A 21762-nucleotide genomic window follows, 5' to 3' on the forward strand; every position below is an offset into this window, starting at 1 on the left:
CATAGCAATCAAGATAAGGATTTCATAAAGGTAGCCTTTTACAACATAAAAACAACACCGACGATATCATTTCGGATTCTCGAAGAAACAAAAAAACATTACGAACCTTTTATTATCGAGTTAGTACCGTGACCCTTTGCGCCCCCGATGTCCTCCGGCCAGGCTTTATTGAATTAGGATAATTTACTGTTTGTTTGATGTTCCAAAGCTTTTTTGTGAATTCTCAGGTAGGCTTTAAATAAATCAACGCACGATGCGTTACGGTCTGTGGGCAAAGCCTACGAAACGGGACTTATGTACAATTTTCATGCGATCATAAATATGGAGGGCGGAGATTCGGTGCGAGTGCGAATTAAAATTCTGTTCTTTCGTCTATTCATTCACGTTTCCGCATATATTTCTTTAATAAATATTACGTGTTACGTGTTTTCAGTAGACTTTTTTTTTCAGATTATTTTTATAAAGAAAGAGACAGTCGTGATTTCTTTTGTTCACTCATCCAGCCTTGCGATTCTCTAAAAGTCAAACAAGAACTCGCATCTCACTACGAAATTCTCCATCACTTCGCATTCGCAATAGAATGACCTTGAATTGGCATTCTGTAAACACTAATCTTAATTACCCTGCCTCGAGCGAAGTGAAGTGACAACGAAGTTTGTTTATACTACTACTAGGGATAGCCGTTAACACGCAAATGTAAATCGAAGCTTACCGGTTTCAGTTTTTCGTTGTATTTATAAGCATTCTGTAAGAAAATACTATGAATTTAAGCTTTGGTGTTAAAGCCACATCTAATTTAACTAAAAAGAAAATTAAAAGTCATATATTTATGATATTAATTGTAATTTCTGGCTGCACGCTAAGTTCCTTTGCGTGCACTAGCGAATACCAGAATTAAAAAACAAAATTTTAATTGTTTTCAAAACAATCTCGAGCGGTCGGAAGTTTTTATTTTACTTTTTCTAGATTTTTTGTTACTTTGTGAGTAAATTTAACGTTAAATAAAAATTATGAGGTAAGTAAAAGTTAGTTTTCAGGCTATCAATGGTTCATCCGTTTGTTTTTTAATCTAAAATTTCAATATATTACCAACAGATTTAACGAGCGTTCTTCTCATCCGACATTGGTGCAAATAGAGGCATTGATAGACGTTTTGGATTAAAAGCTAGCGAAACAAAAGGTTTAATCGTATCTCAACATGTTCAATAAGAGAACAAGGATATCAAAAAAATATAGGAACTAAATTCTCTTGTCAGATATGATCCATTCCCGGTGAGATATTTAGGACATGTTAACATCTATTTATGTATGATAAATCTATCTACTACGTTTTTATTGATATTCTATTTTAACAGGGAATATCGGTAATTTATCTGTATCTCAAATTCACCAATAACAAAAAAATTATATTGAATTAAATAAATCAAATCATTAACAATTTAGGTATTGCAAGTTGGATTGATGTTGTTGTAATGTTTTTATTGATGCAGAGGTGACTGTATTTATGGTAAAGGGTGTGCATATTGGTACAGGGGTGGCAGGCAGTTCCAGAGTATTGACTAAACTGACATTATGTAGGCTAAAGGCTGCATACTCCGTTTAAAATAAATGAACAAAATTTAGGCATAACCTATTTTATTATATTTAAGGAACTACAACAGATTGAAAATACTAATCCACATCAGAATATTGTAAGGAGAATTTATTGCTAACTCGGAAAATGTATCAGTATTGGAACAATCCCAATGTATATGTATGTTATACCTAATTATCTTAAATACCTAAACAAAACTTGCATTTTAAAAATTAATATTTATTGGCTTTTTAGCATTGCATCAAGAATCACCTATTTTGCAGTCATCCTCCCCTAACTAAATGCAAGTGACTTATACTTATTGTGATGCTACTACTAGTAGCTCCAGCCACAGTAGGTCTCATGTTAGTCAAGAGATTGGGTTGTTAGGTAAGTGTTTATTCAGGTCAAAGTACCTATTCATTGAACAACCATATTAGGGACATTGATTTGTGCATAATGCTGTTACTTGTTAATAAAAACCTTTTCTTGTATGTATTCTAAACATTGTATTTTAACTAACCTTGTTTTTAAATAAATTTATTTTTTTCAGCACCTCAACACCTGACCTGCTATTTTACCACTTTTCAATGAAAAGCAGAGTGTACTCAAATTACAACAAATTACACAGTACCAGGATATATAACTTAAACAACCATGGGGGAATAAATAGTCGACAGTCTGCAAGAAGGATGAACTGTTGGTGGAATTAGCATATGCAGCTAGGAATTTTAAACCTGTATTTCCACATATTACTGATGCAAACAAATTTCAAAATTATTGTATATAACTATTGAATAAAACTATAATAAAACTATTTTTATAAATCATTAATTTATATTTGAAGTTACTTCACACTATAAGTAAGCTAATTTTTTTTTTTTTTTTTTTTTTTTTTTATTACTTAGATGTGTGGACGAGCTCACAGCCCACCTGGTGTTAAGTGGTTACTGGAGCCCATAGACATCTACAACGTAAATGCGCCACACACCTTGAGATATAGTTCTAAGGTCTCAGTATAGTCACAACGGCTGCCCCACCCTTCAAACCGAAACGCATTACTGCTTCACGGTAGAAATAGGCGGGGCGGTGGTACCTACCCGTGCGGACTCACAAGAGGTCCTACCACCAGTAATTACGCAAATTATAATTTTGCGGGTTTGATTTTTACTGCACGATGTTGTTCCTTCACCGTGGAAGTCAATCGTGAACATTTGTTGAGTACGTATTTCATTAGAAAAATTGGTACCCGCCAGCGAGATTCGAACACCGGTGCATCGCTCGATACGAATGCACCGGACGTCTTATCCTTTAGGCCACAACGACTACTAAATTACTACGACTACTAATTAGTAGAATTTAACAAAGTAATTCAACATGACCACCATAATGTAAATGTAATCTCATAATCTGAGATTATGGGAACTGGCAGCTCTGCACAATTGCAAATGTTGTGCAAAACACAACACGCAACAGCTATTTTTGCTACCTTATCAGGGTGATAAATTGGCACCCTATGGATCAGCAAACACCTGAATCTACTCTTTAACAGAACTATTGTTCTTTTCACTGAGTTACGGGCAGTGGAATGAAGGTGGTGCTACAAAGCTTCAGGAGTATCTCCCCGTATTAGCATTAGCTAGCCATTATTAGCAGGTATTAGCTAGCATAGCATTATCGCCTATTTCTGAAGCAGTAATGCGTTCCGGTTTGAAGGGTGGCGCAGCCGTTGTAACTATACTCAGACCTTCGAATTTATATCTCAAGGTTGGTGGCGCATTTACGTTGTAGATGTCCATGGGCTCCAGTAACCACTTAACACCAGGTGGGCTGTGAGCTCGTCTAACCATTTAGATGGTGAAATGAAAAAAAAATTAGCAAAAGGTGTCATAAGGTTGGAACGTTGAGGATATACAGAAAGACCGAAAAGATGTTGAATAATTATAATGGTCATTACTTGCTGTCATTGACTAATTTTATTTTGTTTTTTTTATAACTGAAGAAAGTTTATTTAATATAAATACTAAATTTCACAATAACTTTAAAGCAATATACACAATTCAATTTAACTGAAATGAATACAATCTGAATACATAGTTCATAATACACATTTCGTTTATGGATTACATATCATCAGAATTTCGAAAAATATTAATGGCTTTACAAATTGTACATTTTCTGGCATGATAGCCTTTGTGACAGTAAAACCATTTTTTATTGGTAGCAGGTCTTTTTAAGGCCACCAATGTCCCATCAATACACCCAACAACCAAAGTGATTTTAATTTTTTTACAAAAACTGCAATATTTAGCATTAGATTAATATTGGTACTTTTTTATGAAGAAAAAAAATATTTATTTAGTTTAAACCACTTTCTTCTTTTTTCTTCAGTTTTCCTTCAACTTTTGCCATTTTTGAGCATTCTGCGGGAATCTTAAATATTTATATATAGTTTCTGGGTTGTTCAGAGCCTCCACAACCTCAGATATACACTGGGATATCTGGGACAAATATGTTCTTATATTTTCTTTTATGATTTTTTTGGTAACTCCATTTGCCCAAATAAACAAGGTGCACAATAACTGAAACTAAGAAATAATCATTATACAATACACATAGTTATTAGAGAATCTAATTTGTATTCTTTCAAGATATTTTTGGTAGATTAGTTTAGTGGTATTGTTTTACAATAATGGGAGAGTTGGATATAAACAAATGAGCAAACTTTAATAATATGTTTTAAAGTACCTATTTTGTACATAAAGACAAAATCTTACCACATGGTATACCTACCTTTAGAAGAGTTGAAAGTCCTTTTCAATGGCTTTTAGTGGTCTTCGTCAAGGGGTGTAATTCACACCCTACCTGGTTCATATGATCCTTCGACAATCTATACACTTTCTTAATACTTTTACATAGTCGTCATCTCAAGTTAAGTGATAAATTGTGAATTTCGTAGGCTTGTCGACGCATTTCACGCTGATCCGTAGCGTCAGCCTTTTCAACAATGTTTTCAATAAAAACATATGCCCCATAAAATATCGATGAAGAATAAAGTTATTTTAAAGTGCAATTTTGTTAATTAATAGTATTTTTTTAATAATTAACAGCGGTTACGTTTTCGTATATTCTCACTCACAACAAACACTTAAAACACTAACTTTTGATTTGACAAATAAAATGATTTTGCGATGCGAAGTTCTTGCCGAAATTCGACGTGATTTACACTACAGAATGCCGTTTCAAACGTCAACTCATACATTTTAGTAAAAAAAACTCACGCTTGCTAGTTCAATTCACCCGCGAGGGGCGCTAGTGTAGATTCGGCACTACAATGAAATTTACAGAATGCCAATTTGAAAACTCACACCAAATTCACGTGCGAGTTTGTTAAACAACGCTTACAGAATCGCACGGCAGGATTCGACCAATGGCTGGCGATGCTAGACTTCTACTATTGTATTACCACTCGGAAGGAAGCAGCTGAGATTGAGTGGGATTTTTTTTGCCTCTTTGTTGCTAGACGCCAAGTGGGTGACCGATACGGAGCGAAGTTTATCTGCCGGTTACTTCTCAACGTATTTAGCACTGTTTGACTGATAGTCTACATGCCTACATACTCGGATTCTGTCTTTTTTTTTTTTGTTGCCCTTGTAGGCGGACGAGCATACGGCCCACCTGATTGTGAGTGGTTACCGTCGCCGATTGACTTCAGCAATGCCAGGGGCAGAGCCAAGCCGCTGCCTACCGCTAAACTGTCTCAACGTCTCAATGCGGATAGTGCCTTTGGGTAGCGAGCAACGAAAGGGTTATACACCCACCCGCACAGCTGCCCTGCTACCTTAAAGGTAGGATTAAAATATCTCTACTCAAACACATAGTTACTATTTTGAAGTTGACTGATATTTATTTTCCGATTTGCTATAAATGAATTTAGTTTTGTCTTCCAATACAATAAGCTACATTAAAGTAATACGAATTTCAGTTTCTATCAATGCAGTCGTCTATTTGGGATATTTTCAAAACAAACGTCATAGGAGTATTTCCCGAATCCCCAAGATTTATAACCGACCTCTTGGCAACAAAACAAATGTGTGTATCAGACAATAAATTTCAAGTCGCTGCGTTACCAGAAGTTGCCAGTCCGACAATATAAATGCATTTCTCCATATTTAATAGTTAGCGTTTCCTTGAGCGGGTATTATCGTTATGGAAAATATTTATCAACAAATATTTTGTTACGATGAGGTCGTAAATTAAATTAATGGATTGGTGTGAATTACTAGTGTTCTTATTTTTACTTTATTGGAATTCATCAATACAATTAAGAGTAAGTTTTTTTTTTAAAGTCAGATACTGATGATGCAATGTCATGGATACATTCAAGCCGCTGCTTACTGCTTAGGACTCCTTTTAAACTTCGTTTGAAGAAGGACGGGCTATGGACCTAAGGAAGCAAGGTGGAAAACTTTCAGTACAAACCCGGGCGATACATAGCAAAGACTGGTCTGAAAACACACTAAGGTTAATCTTGTTTTAATTATTTTTAATATTATTGTTTGAGACGTTCTGAAAGGACAATTAAGAATATGAAAATAAAAATAGTTTTAATTGTCTACGATTCGCGAAAACTGAAGAAAATACTACACCGGCTTCCCTTAATAGAAATAGATTTTCATACCTATTGAAACTGAAATTGCGGCCAGAGTAATTAATTGCTTGGGTGCTGGATTGTGTTATGGTGTTTTCAAACTACGTCATACTATTAATTCAATTATGTTCACTAATCTGTAAAAAACGAATCAATTCCTGCAAATATACAATACAAAATCACAAACAAAGGAAGTGATGGTAAAATGCAAATGCAAAAAAAAACAGCACAAAATCAAAGCTAGCGTACGTACGTATGTAATAGCTGGAAAACAACAGGAAAAAGTGGAACCAGCAGACGTATTGTAAATGAAATAAAGGTATGCATAACCATTAAACTGGAACTCTTATTTGATATCTGTAGCCTTGGAATAAAGTTGGAAGTTGCCACAGATCATAGAAACACAGGAAGTTGCCTAAAGTGTGGTTTAAATTTATTTGGACGGATGCTGACGTAGGTGTCCAGTTTGGCTAGGACCCAATTCTCAGGATTTCTTTATTTAGTAATGATCAAATTATGAAATTTTAACTGCGACTGTATAAAATTCACCATTTAAAAACCCGAATTATTCAGAAGTTAATTAGTTCGTTACAAATTGTATACGTGTTTAGGTAATAGTAAATCACTGTAGATAAAAAAAACATGCGAGTTACTATTTATATTTGTTTTGAAAATAAAAAAGTGAACTACAAAACTTTTTCCTAAGAATAAAAAAATATAATGTCGATGGTTTACGGAAGCACGCATAATAAACCTCCTCCCTCGGTAGATCTGCGGTTTCTAGGTAATTGGCAAAGTCTAAAATAAGCAAAACATCACGATACGAATTTTTATGACGTATGTGCTTCTAATATTAGGGAAATTCTGCAGCTCGCCTTTTCCGTTAAAGTTGGGATACATTATTTGAAGATTCTTGATATGATACAAATCGATTCGTTATCGATTCAAAAAGTATAATTATCCTTTAAAAACGAATTTCAATTTTTCGGTACAAATCGGCAATTTCATAGCAATAATTAAAATGTTGGTAATGTTGGTATAATGTTCCCAGATAAACTTACGGTTCGTTAATTCATTCACTGGTAAAATCCAACAAATTGATATGATGATAAATATCGAATTACTATTTCGGAATTATTTTATTATATCAGCATTTGATATAATCGATTGTTTGCCAAGAAATTCAAAGATCATTTGGTAACACAGTCTATTAATTAATCATTTCGAATTGTGAAACGAAAAAGCATAAACATAGAAGTAAACCAACGAATCGTGGACATTTTAATTGGCACTTTCAATGCTGTGGTTACGTATAAAATTTCAAAACGAAGTTCCACTGAGATTTTTCCGTAATTTGCAAAGTTTCGCCACGGCACTTAGTATTCGGAATGCGGAACTTGTAAGTTGCGAACTTTGATAATAATCAACCGTGACTGAAATCAGAGTTGAAGCGGCGACATGAACTTAGTTGGAACTAAGTGCGTTATTCGCTAAAGTACAGACAGACAACATTTGAAATACCTACGCATTAAAAATATTGAGAAGACAAATAATGGTCAATGGTCGTTGTAGGCTTGGAAATTTTAATTTCTTAAGATTGGTGAAAATTATCTCGGAAGTTTTCGTTTGCGTGCTAATAAAAATATAACAAATTATCATAGCTCTGTTTTTAATAATGATTTTTAAAAGCTACAAAGATAGAATTTATATTTTATCTTTATATTTATTATTTTTATATTTATATTTTATATATGTAGTAGAAGAATACAGGTGCCTACTCTGTGGTCAACTAATTGGAGCTACTGAAATGTACATTTATTATAAAACATTCAGAATGTCATCGCCTTTTTTGAGATATGTTGTTTTTTTGAATTTTTATATTGTTGTAGATGAGCAAACAAGCTCGTGATGTTAAGTGGTTACCACAGTCCATGTATTTTGCCCACAACCTATGTAACGCTATCAATTGGTGCATAATGTTTTAAATATATTATTGCAACAGCTGTGTCCCTGCAAATGCTCATGCGTAAATATGTAAGTAAGCCGATGAAACATAGCCATGTGGGATCAGAATACTAATTACACTCATTATTTTGAGAAAAACAAAAATAGAATGAAAGTTGTTGTATTTTGTGAACACAATTCATTTTTCAAATATGCATTACAGCTATAGGGATGTCAAATTGTGGTATTGTTGTACAATGCACCCTCCGCAAATTCCAGCAATTGTTTCCGTCTGCGATTGTACATTGTCTGCCCGTCTTCGAACTGTGAGTAACCATCAAATAATATAGAGACAGATATAGTGCTGTCTCTTTCATTATTACTTCTAAACTTAGGGTTGCCATTTAATAATAAAAAATTTGATTGTTTTGTGGTAGATTCCCTGACGAATTCACGGCCCAAATTGATGTTTTTGGCTAGCTTAAGGTATATCCTTTGAACAAATATCAACTGTAATGCGTACTATTTAGACTGGAATGGTAAATATTTTTCACGGGAAAAATTGTTAAGATGGTGGTACCAAGACATGCCCGTATACAACCGTGTTTCAAGAAGCACAAGTCACAGTTAGGTTTAAAATTCTCATCTCTGAAACTCCGTGGAGTGGAATTCGTTCACTAAACACATTGTAATTAGCAAAAATAAAAGATCTCCGGATTCACTAACGTCCGACGGAAAAGCTTTGTTATTTTCTGTACCTACTGCATATTTATCGTGCTGTCGTAGAGTGAAAATAAAGCTACATCATATAATTTCTACAGACGGAAAATTTAATAGCTGTATTTAAATCCACGTCAAATTTTTCTTAGAGAGCCGTTTTTGAAACACATTTTTTTAAATATAATTTATGATTAACACGTACCAACCCTAAAACAGAACAATAGTGGTAATAATTGCGGCGTACATTTTCCAGAACACTGCACCCAAATCATCGTGTAGCAACCGGTAGCTTAATACATAGTTAGTAATTCTATATTCTAGAATTTAGTTTGTACGATTTCACGGCCCGTACATCAAAAAGTACAAGGTTATAATCACCACCAATTAAGGTACAGCGAATCTCAGTTGGATTTGTACAAAAACTCTTATCTTAATAAAATCAAAAATAAAGCAGCCTTTATAAAAGCAACTCCAAAATTAGCTGAAAAATCACACTCGGTAAATTAAAAATTCACCACTACCGAACGAAAGGGGAAGTATTTCGCCATCTTATCCGCATGTCCGCATTATAATTGCGATGACGTCATAAAATATTATGCACACCTTTTTTAACTTACTTTAAGAGGAATGTTTTTTACTTAACACATTTTAAGGTTAACGTTTTTTCCTTTTGTACGAATTTTATAAATTCGTTTTCATTATTTTGGACAGCATAATATTTTGATAAAAAATTAAATGTAAGTCCACATCCCTATCGGCCACTTAATCGGAAAGCTAAACGTACCGTTTTCTCATTTCACCGTAAGCGAACATACTAAATTTTAGCGAGCGTTAAACCGCTATCGCAGAGCCGGCTGTTTACCGAACCGCTCCTAATTAGCGACAAGGTTCAAACGACTTCAACTAAAGTCAACAGAGACAGCTCAGCACGTAATTTTCAACTTTACTGACAATTGTCAAACATTTAGAAACACTCAACAACATTGAAGAGAAAGAAAAGTTGAGTTTTCCTTTTTTAATAAATCAAAAAGTTGTTTATAAGGATGAAAGTCGATTGAAAACGGTGCATTGGTTTTTGCCGTTTCGCATCGAACCTACTTTAAATAGTTTGGTGGAATCGTGTTCACGTGAGGCCTGGTGCTTCAATTTTTAATTACCTTCCCGCCCGCTATGTGGAGACCCTGTAATTGCTACCATCGGCAATTAAAGTACTTTCGTCGTGGTTATGTCTAGTTTAGTTGTCAATTATTTGATAAATTATGTATATTGGATCGATTATGGTAGAAAAACGTAGAAACGTAGAATTTATGTAGAATATGGCGTGAAATTAAAATTAAAATGATGTGCTCAGAATAAAAAACTAAAATAAATGAAAGTATAAGATATAAAGTACACATAATATTGTTTCTTTTTACATGTTAACACAAGACTAATACTTATTAAGCAGAACGTACTTATGCATACAAATTGAATACTGTAATAAAGGATTAAAAAGAAAATTGAAAGTCTGAGCTCCGCTGAGCTGGCACAGGGAATCTACATACATACATTAACAATATTTCTTAGTCTTAATATCCTATTAAAATTTTAGTATAATATGAACAGATACTTTAGCTAAGCATAGTTTGCCATCTAAGACAGTTTGAGAAATCAAAAAGTTACACTGATTTAAATTAGTGAATTCGCTATTTGGAATATACCAATATATCTAAATCTATGTAATAATACGTGAAGCAAAAACTTTGTATCCCTTTTTACGAAAATTGCGCGGACGGAGGAGTATGAAATTCCACACTTATAGAGAATATTGAGAAGAAGTGCACAGTGCAAATATTTTTTTTAAATAATGCATAAAAGATACATTAAATCAATAAAGAATATATTACACACACTACATACCATGTATTTGACGCACACATGCATGCATACTATTTAAGTCAAATTTTTGTTCTTGACGTCTGTGGTCAAATTGAGAATAGATTAAATATTGTTTGTATTTATTAATATTTTTTTATAGTGTAGCCTTGGCGAAATTTGTGATTATAGAAGTATAAAAGACAATCATAATAGTGTACAAACTTACAATTCCAGTTAATTATAGTCGAATTTCGACTACTGCGGGACCACTAGTTTTTTTTAAATAGACATGTAAAATCAATTTAAGTTTACAATAATAATCTTATTCTAAACAAATTGTTCTTGATTGTTGAAATGCATCAATATTTAACATAATGTCATTATCTAGTGTTTTGTGAATAGGTAGATTAATTTAAATTGATTGCGACTTCATGTAAATATATTTTATTATTCTAAAGAGTCTGTTAACGGTGTTCGTAGAAAATTGAAATTGCGTCATTGCATATATATCGCACAAGAGAACCCCTCAAAGATTTGAAGTAGAAGACTTTCATGAAATTATAATTTAATTTTTTCTGAGGATATTTCTTTTGGGGAACTCATTGTGAATGTATGATGTTACTGCGCTCTACATTATGACGGAGATGAAAGCGAATGAATTTTAAATCCTTTTTTTTAATATTTTGTATTGTTTTGAATTCAAATAATTATTTTAAGAATACGAAAATACTTTTGGTGTATGTAAATATAAAACAAATAAGCTTATAAATCTTTCACCAATCCTTCATTTTTGAGTTGAGTTGAGTTGAGTAATACATGCTTTATAGAAGTTATTTTTTATTGCTCTAGATGAGTAGACAATAACAAACGATCTCAACCAGACGGAGCTAGCCTGGTATGTGACTGTCAGGACGTGAATAAAACAATAGGAGTGACTGTCGCCACCCGTTACATGCTCGAAATTAATCCGACACTTCAAAGAGCAACCTTGCTTCGCCCTGAAAATCGGTAGGACAGTCCAACTATTGATGCAGGATCAGAATATCTTACACGACAATAAAAATGCACATCAATAGGCGTGGTTGGCCAAATGATTTGGTTGAATATCTTAACGTCCACCTCTCGTATTGTTTGACGTAAGCATACACTAACTAGCCGTTCTCGCCCGCTTCGCTGGGCATTTAAAATTAACATTATTATTTAGTGTCACTATTATTAGGGAGTCCAACACTCATATAAATATTAGCCTATCGATTAAGTACATGTATTTTCTACATGGAGATACCGAGTTTCAAGTCAATCGTATGTATGGTTCAGTAGTTATAACGGATCATGCGTAAAAACCACTGTAGATTTATACTCGTACTAGAGGTCCCGCAGTAGTCGAAATTCGACTATAATTAATTCGAATTGTAAGTCTGTACACTATTATGATTGTATTTTATACTTCTATAATCACAAATTTTGCCAAGACTATACTATAAAAAATATTAACAGACAAACTATATTCTATTCTCAATTTGACAATAGACGTCAAGAACAAAAGTTTGACAATAAATAGTATGCATGCGTGTGTGCGTCAAATACATGGTGTGTAGTGTGTGTAATGTTTTGTTTATTGATTTAATATAATATATCCTTTATGCATTATTTTAAAAAAATATTAGTATTGTGCACTTCTTCTTTATATTCTCTATAAGTGTGGAAAATTTCATAATCCTCCTTCCGCGCAATTTTCTTAAAAAGGGATACAAAATTTTTGCTTCACGTATTAATATACAGATACTAGTACAGATTACCGCGTTTGTTATTATCATTATTACGTTACAATTTAAGCTACTAAATATTTAGGATTCAGTGAAATTCCTGTATAATCTACTTTAGTAGCGGACGAGAGGGATTTCGGGTACCGAAGGTGAGCTTGTACATTTATTGAGAACATCCCTGAATGTGCGATGCTTACCACTATGAAAATTGTTGTGGGAATGCTAATTTTTTCATTTCGAACATTTTATTTACTATTCTAATCGGAAATACGAATGTTTAACGTATATCTCTATATATAAAAATGAATTGCTGTTCGTTAGTCTCGCTAAAGCTCGAGAACGGCTGGACCGGTTTGGCTAATTTTGGTTTTGTATTATTATTATTTGTGGAAGTCCAGAGAAGGTTTAAAAGGTAGATCAAAATGAAAATACTCGGAATTAAATAAAAATAACAATTTTGTTTTTTTTGACGTGTCCCCCGCCGGACGGATTTTTTTTGTTTGTTTAAGTTTATTTTATACAAAAGTTTGGGTCTTTTATTTATAGATTGAGGCACAACGAAGTCTGCCAGGTGCAGCTAGTTATAAATAAATAAAGTTTGAATTTAAATCGTGAGTTTTATATTTTAGATTTAAGAAGTTAGGTATGTGAAAAAAACTTACGGATGTTCAAGCGAAATTTCAAAAGCCTTAGATGATATTTGATAAGTCAAAAGTTTCAAATAATTATGAATCTAAAACGAGATATTACGCTTTAAGAGAATTGAAACGGGGTCAACCTTTGTGTTACATTGTCTGTACAAGGGGTTATAATAATGTAAACTATTCGCACGATTTCTCATGTGATGATCGGACCCCGTGATGGGAACATGTTACAAGTTAAATTTGTCTCAATAGGTGCCTTTGAAGTTGGACGCATATGTTCGCGGGGAGCCAAAATACTGACCTTAATTTTATTCAATTTGTAACTCTCTCGAACCCAAAACTTTTGTGATGCATGACTCGAACAGTAATTTGACTTTTATTGCTTTTACTTCCCTGGGTATTTCGTGAAAGGCTCCTTTCTGTGGGGAAATGGAAAAGGCACGAATAATTTTCTATAGATTGATCCGTAAGTAGATTTGGATCAGAAGTCACTATTCAATAAGATATGTTATTGTTCGTTTGAAGATACTTTATTGAGTTTATTTTATTTTTTATTGCATAGATGGGTGGACGAGCTCACAGCCTACCTGGTGTTAAGTGGTTACTGGAGCCCATAGACATCTTTTTTTTTATTTATTTTTTATTCCTTAGATGGGTAGACGAGCTCACAGCCCACCTGGTGTTAAGTGGTTACTGGAGCCCATAGACATCTTTTTTTTTATTTTTATTTTATTCCTTAGATGGGTAGACGAGCTCATAGCCCACCTGGTGTTAAGTGGTTACTGGAGCCCATAGACATCTACAACGTAAATGCGTCACCCACCTTGAGATATAAGTTCTAAGGTCTCAATATAGTTCACGGCAGAAAAGGGCAGGGTCGTGGTACCTACCCGCGTGGACTCACAAGAGGTCCTACCACCAGTTTCGTGGAACTGCTGTCATGCAGCGCGCTAGAGTGCAGGCAGCACGCCGCGCCATCTTACTTCCTCAGGTGGCCCCATGGCCTTCACCGGGAGGAGGTTGCCTCTTACAGGGGTCGGAGCCGGGGAGAAATCCTTCTCCGTCCCCCGGCTCGGCGGCGACGGTTAGGCGAGGAGAGAAAAGGGGTCTCCCTCTCTCGTTCCGCAGCCTCCTTCTGCGAGATGGTGTACTCGTAGAAGTCGAGCATCGCGTAGCCACGACGGTCGGCAGTGACAAGTCTGGTCCTACTTGCGAGAGGGGGACACGGCGTTGTTCCAATGGTGGTACCTACCTATGTGGACTCATAAGAGGTCCTACCACCAGTTACTACACAAATTATAATTTTGCGGGTTTAATTTTTGTTGTGTACACGATGTTATTAGTTCGCGCCGTGGAAGTCAATCGTGAGCATTTGTTAAGTATGTATTTTATTAGAAAAATTGGTGTCCGCCTGCGGTATTCGAACACCGGTGCATCGCTCGATACAAATGCACCGGACGTCTTATTTCTGTAAGTCACGACGACTTCAAAAAATGAAAATTGAGTAATGAAAATTTACTTTGATACAGAGTGTAATAAGACAAGTTTTGTTGGCAAGTTTACATACATTTTCGTACATGTATAGAATTTTACCAGACACTGTTTTACTGTTCCTAAAATATACGTAGCAAGTATTTATTTATGTTCAGTCTGTGGTTGTAGTAGCTGTGTTTAAGTTTGATACCTTCTTGGGTTTTTTACTAAGACAGACGGTAAAAAACGAATCACCGTAAAGATTTAGTTGGAAGTGCTATTTGTGTTGTGTTATTATTTATTTCAATCTCGGTCATATTAGAGCGCAAAAATGTATTACCTTTTTTTTGTGGAACTACTGGGGTACTACTAGGTACTACTACTGGGTATTGCTGGGCACTGTTTGGTGTTATGGCAATGGGACGATCTTCTTCAACGTTCCACAGTTTTACTGAAGAAATGTTGAAGCAGCATTCTTTGACATGGCTCTCTTTTTACTGGTCGCACCGCGCATTGTCAGCGCTAGCTTTAGATATAGTTCTCCACGGTAAGCAATAGCCTTGCATTGATATATTCACGCGTAATAATGATCGTGCATCATCGGGTGGACTGTATGCACGTAGTAGTGCACTGTACTGCTATAAAAATGTAATCTGATTCCTATCGTAATTGGGGCAGCCATTTTGAATGTTAGTGGTCAAATGTTAGGACAAATATATTAAAGACTTTTTTTCTGTATTACAGAGATATCTAGTACGAATGTAGGCATTAAATTCTGTCTAACAATTGTCAACTATCCTGACCAATTAACATCTTTTCTCAGACTCATTAGTTGTTATGGTGTATGAATTTGAGTAGAAAACAATGATATGCATCGATAAAATGTCTTCCACAAATCGACAAGTCTTTTCTGGTTCAACTCTCGAACATATTTCTTCCATACAAATCAGAATTGCTTCCGAACTGTGCCATTCGAAATGGCGTTTTATCGCGCCGCCTGTCGCACGTTGTAGCTGTAAGGCCGCTCTTGGCTACGGACCAACACAGCCTGTCGTTTCTTCGGCAACCTCTGTAATTTTTCAAAACAGCGTGGCATCGATCCAAAACGAATAACACTTTAGGAGGCCTACATTTGTTGACTTATTGGTGGTAGAGTGTATGGATATGTACCGTTAACCTTCTTATTCTATTTTTGAGAAAAAAAAGTCTTTTTGCTGTTTCTCCGGATTTCTGTCGACGCGTTGGAGCTAGTAGACGGCGTATATCGGAGTTAAATTATAACTCTGGTCGCTCAATAATCTATAACTGAACCTCGGACGAGACAGAGTTCAGTCTAGGCAGATAGTGAAACGGCAACGCGTTTTATCTGAAAATCACCTAGACGTCAAACTGTATCTTAGGTTAGGGTACCATACTGGATTAGAAGCATTGTGATTTAGGTAGGGCGATCATCCGATGCATAAAAAAAGCAAATGTATGTAAAGAAAAACCTTCATAGTCTAAAACTCTTTAGTTTTATAAAAATAATTTTTCTTATATGTCATTCAGTGAAGTTTGACATTCAGTAAAAAGAAAGTTCAGTTTGTTAAAAATAATAATTTTATTAAATTAAGGGCTTTAAATGTTGTTTTCTCATTATATGTAATATTTATCATTATATGTAATTAAATGAACTGAAAATCATTTGGTAAAATACGCATTTGCAAATGTCTTCTTCAGTTTTTTTTATTAATTAATGCTTATACATTTTTGTATGTTTCATTGACGTTCCAAAGAAAAGAAATTCAATTGCGAAAACTGCTTAAAGCGATGTTCACCAATGTGAATATAAACTGTCTCTCGCAGACACAGCGCTACACTAGAACAGTAAGGGATTGCGTCTTTGTACTGTCCTATAAATAATAACGGCGATTTTAGCTGCATTTGATCCAGTTATAGTATTAAAATGTGCAGTTATTTTCAATCTTCCAGTCGTTTAGGATGAATAGACTTATAAAAGTTGAGGTTAAAATATTCGAAGTCGTCCTGGCCTAAAGGATAATATGTCCGATGCATTCGTGTTGAGCAATGCAACGGTGCTCAGAATTCCACAAGCAGTTGTAGGTACGTACGAGCCTATTGAAAAACCTAAGTAGATGACCAACCTAAGTAGACCTAAGAAACCATGTTTTCAAGTATGTTGAAAGTACAAAGTATTTCAGCTCAGCTAGCCGCAGTTTCCGCTCATGCTGAATGTTTAACGTTTGAGTTCTAAGTATAAATTTAAAGTTTGCCGGAGCTCAAGTGAATTTAATTTCTCTAGTGATTGCTCAGCCGGGAAATGTTATTGAAATAAGATGTGAAATTGCAGACTTCGGTCAACAGTTGTAAGCACCGAATTTGTTGAATTATTCAATTGGCTTAGATTTTTTGGAACGAAGTTCCTTATGGGACGATGCGGAGGGGTACCCTAATCGGGAAAAAACGTCCATAGCGTAAGCTGTTTATTAGTAATGCACACCGTGTACGACTTAACTTTGTAATAACGTATTTTAAAAAATAACATATTTTTTTATCATTTATTGACCACGACCTCAGAGCTTTCGTTTGCACAATACACTAACTAACTCTTATGCAAACAACCGTGTATGAAGTGTACCACAATAAGTTCGCACGTTACCGAATGACCGTGGGTTGTTGCGAAACCTCCAGTTTTTTTTTTCTTTATACCTCGAATAGAACTTAAAATTAATATTTTTATAATAAGGAACTTCGTTTCTATCCGGTGTTCCACGACACCACACATCTTTATTCTTTTGTTCGATTAAGAGGTTTTTAGAGGACGTCGGATCTACGTTTTTAAAAAATACAGAACCTGCTATAGATATACCATGTTGGTATTTTTTAAATCAATTGACAAAGTAGTTTTGTTCCTAAGGATGGCTGCAGGTGTTTGTGGTAGGTAGATCAAAAGCAATCCAAAATTGAAATGTTTAATTTGAAAAGATCATATCATGGGCATCCGTCCCTATGACCATAGATAATACAAATAATATTTAAGACCTGTGACGGTCAAAATTTGTCATTTACCAATACTTGCTTACTTCCCCTTCCTCGTTCATAGAGCTCTATAATATCTAATTATTTCACGAATGCTTCCAAAAATGTCTAAAAAGTTTTTTCTCGGTCGGCAAAGGTAAACACACACATAAGAAAGTACTCACTCATGCTAATATAATACAGTAAAACGCACATATACATACCTACGTATATGTATGTATACATGTGTATAGTTATATAGGTATATACTCGTTCAAATCAGAGCCACACCGAATGAGCGCATAAAGGCCAAAAATTACTGAGTACCTATTAACCTTGAACGCAGCGGTTTGTAACTTTTGTAATTAATTGAATTTTAGTTATTCGTAGAAAACCCTTTGGCCACCAAATAAATTGTCACGGTTTTTGATGTGAAACATCTATAGCCGCACGTAAAACCAATTTCTGGCGTGGCGACGCATGCCGTGGCGACGCGTCGCCATTCGCAATCGACTGTGCGATTCTCTCCCACTCGTGTATACAGTGCTGTTTACTACAGTACACATAACCTGTGTTTTGCTTGAAAACAAATGATTTTTTCGTAATATTTTATTTTATCCATTATGACATATTTCGTTCCTATCACAATCTGTTCTTTTCTGCATATTACTTTTACAAAATAATGTCGATGTTTCACATCTGCCAGGCGTCCCGTGACGGCTCACATTTTTTAAGTTTTACAGCAAGCAGCAAAGTAGTTAAGTAATGTATTTTAAGGTTGTGTTAATCTCTGCTGCATTCCTGTTTTAAGTATATACAATTAAATTTGAACTATTTCAAGTAGACACTAAGTTCGAAGCTCGTCTCACTTATAAGTTACGTGTGCTAAACAAGTTCGCTAGTGTGTAAGAATAAGATGGAAACTTTCGTCTTCACACAGACACGAATTCAGAAAGCACATTATAAACCTATAAATACAGTATGTAGAATTCTGGAAGCCTCTCCGTGACTGTGGTAAGAATCTGCTTAGTATAATAGTATTTATAATGTAAAGCTTAGACAATTTGTTTTCGACTTTGTAATAGTCTGAAACAAAAGGTATAAATGAATAAATATATAAACAACGATTATTTGTACTTTATAACAATTTTGAACCGTCTCGTACATCAATTAGGTTCATATTATTACTTTTGTTTATCTAATAAATAAAGCCTTATGAACAGGTTACGAAAATATTTAACTAGTGCTAATTCACTCAATAAAAACGAGAAAACCGAATTCATACCTGTATTCTGATACTATTAGGCTCTCCGAAACTTTCCCTCGAAGCTGTATTCTGCTAAGAAAACTTGTGTAATCTAAGATTTATATGATTGCCGTGGTATACAATTTTACAATTTCTTCTACTAATATAACTATACCCTATTGATTTTATTTTCTAATACAATATCTTGTTCACATTGTATAAAGTTGCTAAAGAGTTAAAGAACTTTTGCGTTTTGTTACAATTTGTTTTCTATTTTCTTTTTGTATTGTTGTCATTTCCATCAACATTGTGAGAAGTCGTCTATTCGAGATAGTTAATCCACCACAACGTTTTTTATTCATGTGTAAATAGAGGTGTGATCATAAATGATTATTAGTGGTATCTTGTTACCAAATTTTGTACATGGCTTTTTCTGTTATGGCATACGTTATATGTTTGTACATGTATGTTACTGTATGTTGTCACATGTATATATATGTTTATGTTATTTATGTGTGTAATTGTGTATGTATATAGTCTGATATATTATGTATAAGTGTTTTTTATTTTTATTATTGTTATTGTGTATTGTATCAATGAGTAAATTGATTAGATTGTACTTTTCTACCCACTCATGTGAAGCTTTCCTTCCTTAAGAACGGTTAGCTGGTAGATAACTGAATTGTTGAGTTAAGCTCGCCATTTTATAACTTTTCGCAATTACTGTATTATATTAACTGTGTGTACAATGAAAAATAAAGAAGAAGAAGAAGTATACATTTGTGTAGGCAAGTTTTTTTTCTTTATTTATTAATAGTCTATTCCCTTCTAACAAGAGCGCTAACGTATTCGCTAACAATAAACCTTGTAAATAAACCCTTTTTGGAACAAGCGCCATATTTAATACTACTAAATTAATTATGATAACTCTTGTAATAAATTTGAAAAATCCAAAGACACAAACATTAGCAAACCGTGAATTTAAGTATAAATTATATAATATAAAAAAATCAAATCCAACAAAATAAAATGAACATATTATCAGTATTAAAAAAATCAATTAAGTATACATATATTATTAAGGGTAACTCAAATAACAGCTAGTCAGATTTTGCTAAAATTAAATGGAACGAACACATCAGTAGCACCTACTTTAAAAAAAAAAAAAGAATCCTAAGAATCGGCTCACCTAGAAACTCATAAATTATGAGGTAACGCCATAACGCACATGAAAATATAGTCGAATTGATAACCTTTTTTTTTTTTTTCAGGATGAAATCGCCGGACTTCCGCCCTTCACTGGGGATGGAGGGCGGGGCATGTCGGAGTCGAACCGACTAAAACCTCCTGTCTCTCAACAACCAACGTCCAAACCTCGCATGAGACACAACTCATGAAAAGGCAAAGTGAAGCGTTTAGTGCGGAGCACATCTCTCCTATCACCCTCCCCCTCGGGACGCCGGACTGGCGGTCGTCGGCGCCACGACCACCAGCCCTCTCGGGCAGGCTATCCGAAGCCCACCTAGATGGCGCCGGTTAGAATGGTCTATCCTACGGAATACCCGGCTGGGTCAGAACCAGCGTGGGTTGAGGATAGCCGGTCTTCCATCACCCGGATGCTCATGCATAAAACGCGTGCAGAGCAGCTTGTACGTCGTCTTCTTAGGTCCCCTTCGCCGGTCCCCAGGCCGACATGTGAGGGAGACCCGAAACACTTAGAGGGCCAGGGCTTGGGCGAGATCCGCTTCCCTGGCCCCGAATTGATAACCTAGAGGAACTTTCTAAAAAGAACAAGCCGATGCTAATTAACAACAAACGATTTCTGAGAATTTTCGTTCGAATTCGTTTTGTTTGAATAATTAATACTTTCACTTGTAATCATATATCTTTCTATAGTCAAGTGTTCTGGTTTCGGTTCGAAAGCTACCTATTATCCCTATGCAACTGAAACTTAGCTTATTCCACCAAGAATAATAATAATACAAAGGTAATCTACAAATGTGAGTAATAAATTTCGCGTCTGATCAATTTAATTCTGACGCGGGGTTATACAGATTCAACATCTTTAAATCCAGTTTATATTCACGCGTCTACCTCATCTGACTTTTACATCAAAATCCTCTTTTGGTTCACGTCAACACATCCGCACGTAGCTTGGTTTGACGCCTTTTGTGAACATTATTGACACACGACTTAAAATAACTGGAGGCTTTTATCTCTCTCTACGAGATTATTTATTTAAGTCGTTTGATAAATAAAGGCTTCAATAGATAAGTACTTTTAGTACGTATTTTATATTGGGTTCTTAAAAGCACTGAAAGTTTGATGCTATTTGTTTCAAATGAATATTATCTATTCTTTACAATAATTTGGATAGTTTTCACGACTAGTCTTTGGATTTTTGGGCATCTAAATGCCACGTATGCGTCTTCACTTCGTCACTTTCAATTTTTAACTTATTACAAAAACAAATTAGTTATTAACCGGAAAATAGATAGCAATGCGCCGTAGTATTTAGGTACGAGGGCGGCACTGAAAATTTCGGGAATTAACGAAGTGACACAACATTATTATTTAAAAATGTATTTATTGCTTTTCGAAGTATTCTCCGCGAAATTTGACACATTTTTCCATACGATGGAACCAATCATTGAAGCAACCATTCCATTCGGAAGTTGGGGTCTCCAAAATGGCCGTTTTGTAGGCGTCCACAGCTTCTTCAGGTGATGAAAATCTCTGTCCACGCAATTTATTATTTATTTTAGGGAAAGTATAGAAATCATTAGGGCTTAGGTCGGGGCTGTACGGCAGATGGTCTAATAATTCTATGTTTTCTTGCTCTAAAAACTCTTTTGTTCTGTGCGCGGTGT

The 21762-nt window shown here is 34.8% G+C and overlaps 2 long non-coding RNA genes across 2 annotated transcripts; one reads left to right on the forward strand and one right to left on the reverse strand.

The window, feature by feature from the left end:
- The first annotated feature begins 504 nt into the window (after positions 1-504).
- On the forward strand, positions 505-2407 carry LOC134199597 (uncharacterized). The gene is made up of 5 exons (XR_009974156.1): positions 505-1015; positions 1096-1272; positions 1650-1753; positions 1829-1963; positions 2127-2407. It is a non-coding gene; the product is annotated as an uncharacterized LOC134199597 (long non-coding RNA).
- Positions 2389-6813, reverse strand: LOC105842525 (uncharacterized). Its single transcript, XR_001140130.4, has 4 exons — positions 6478-6813; positions 6255-6382; positions 4367-6020; positions 2389-4161 (listed from the first exon to the last, which is right to left on the reverse strand). It is a non-coding gene; the product is annotated as an uncharacterized LOC105842525 (long non-coding RNA).
- Between the last annotated feature and the right edge of the window lie 14949 nt (positions 6814-21762).

The sequence above is a fragment of the Bombyx mori genome, chromosome 11 (genome assembly GCF_030269925.1).
Source record: "Bombyx mori chromosome 11, ASM3026992v2".
In the NCBI taxonomy this organism is placed as follows: Eukaryota; Metazoa; Arthropoda; class Insecta; order Lepidoptera; family Bombycidae; genus Bombyx; species Bombyx mori.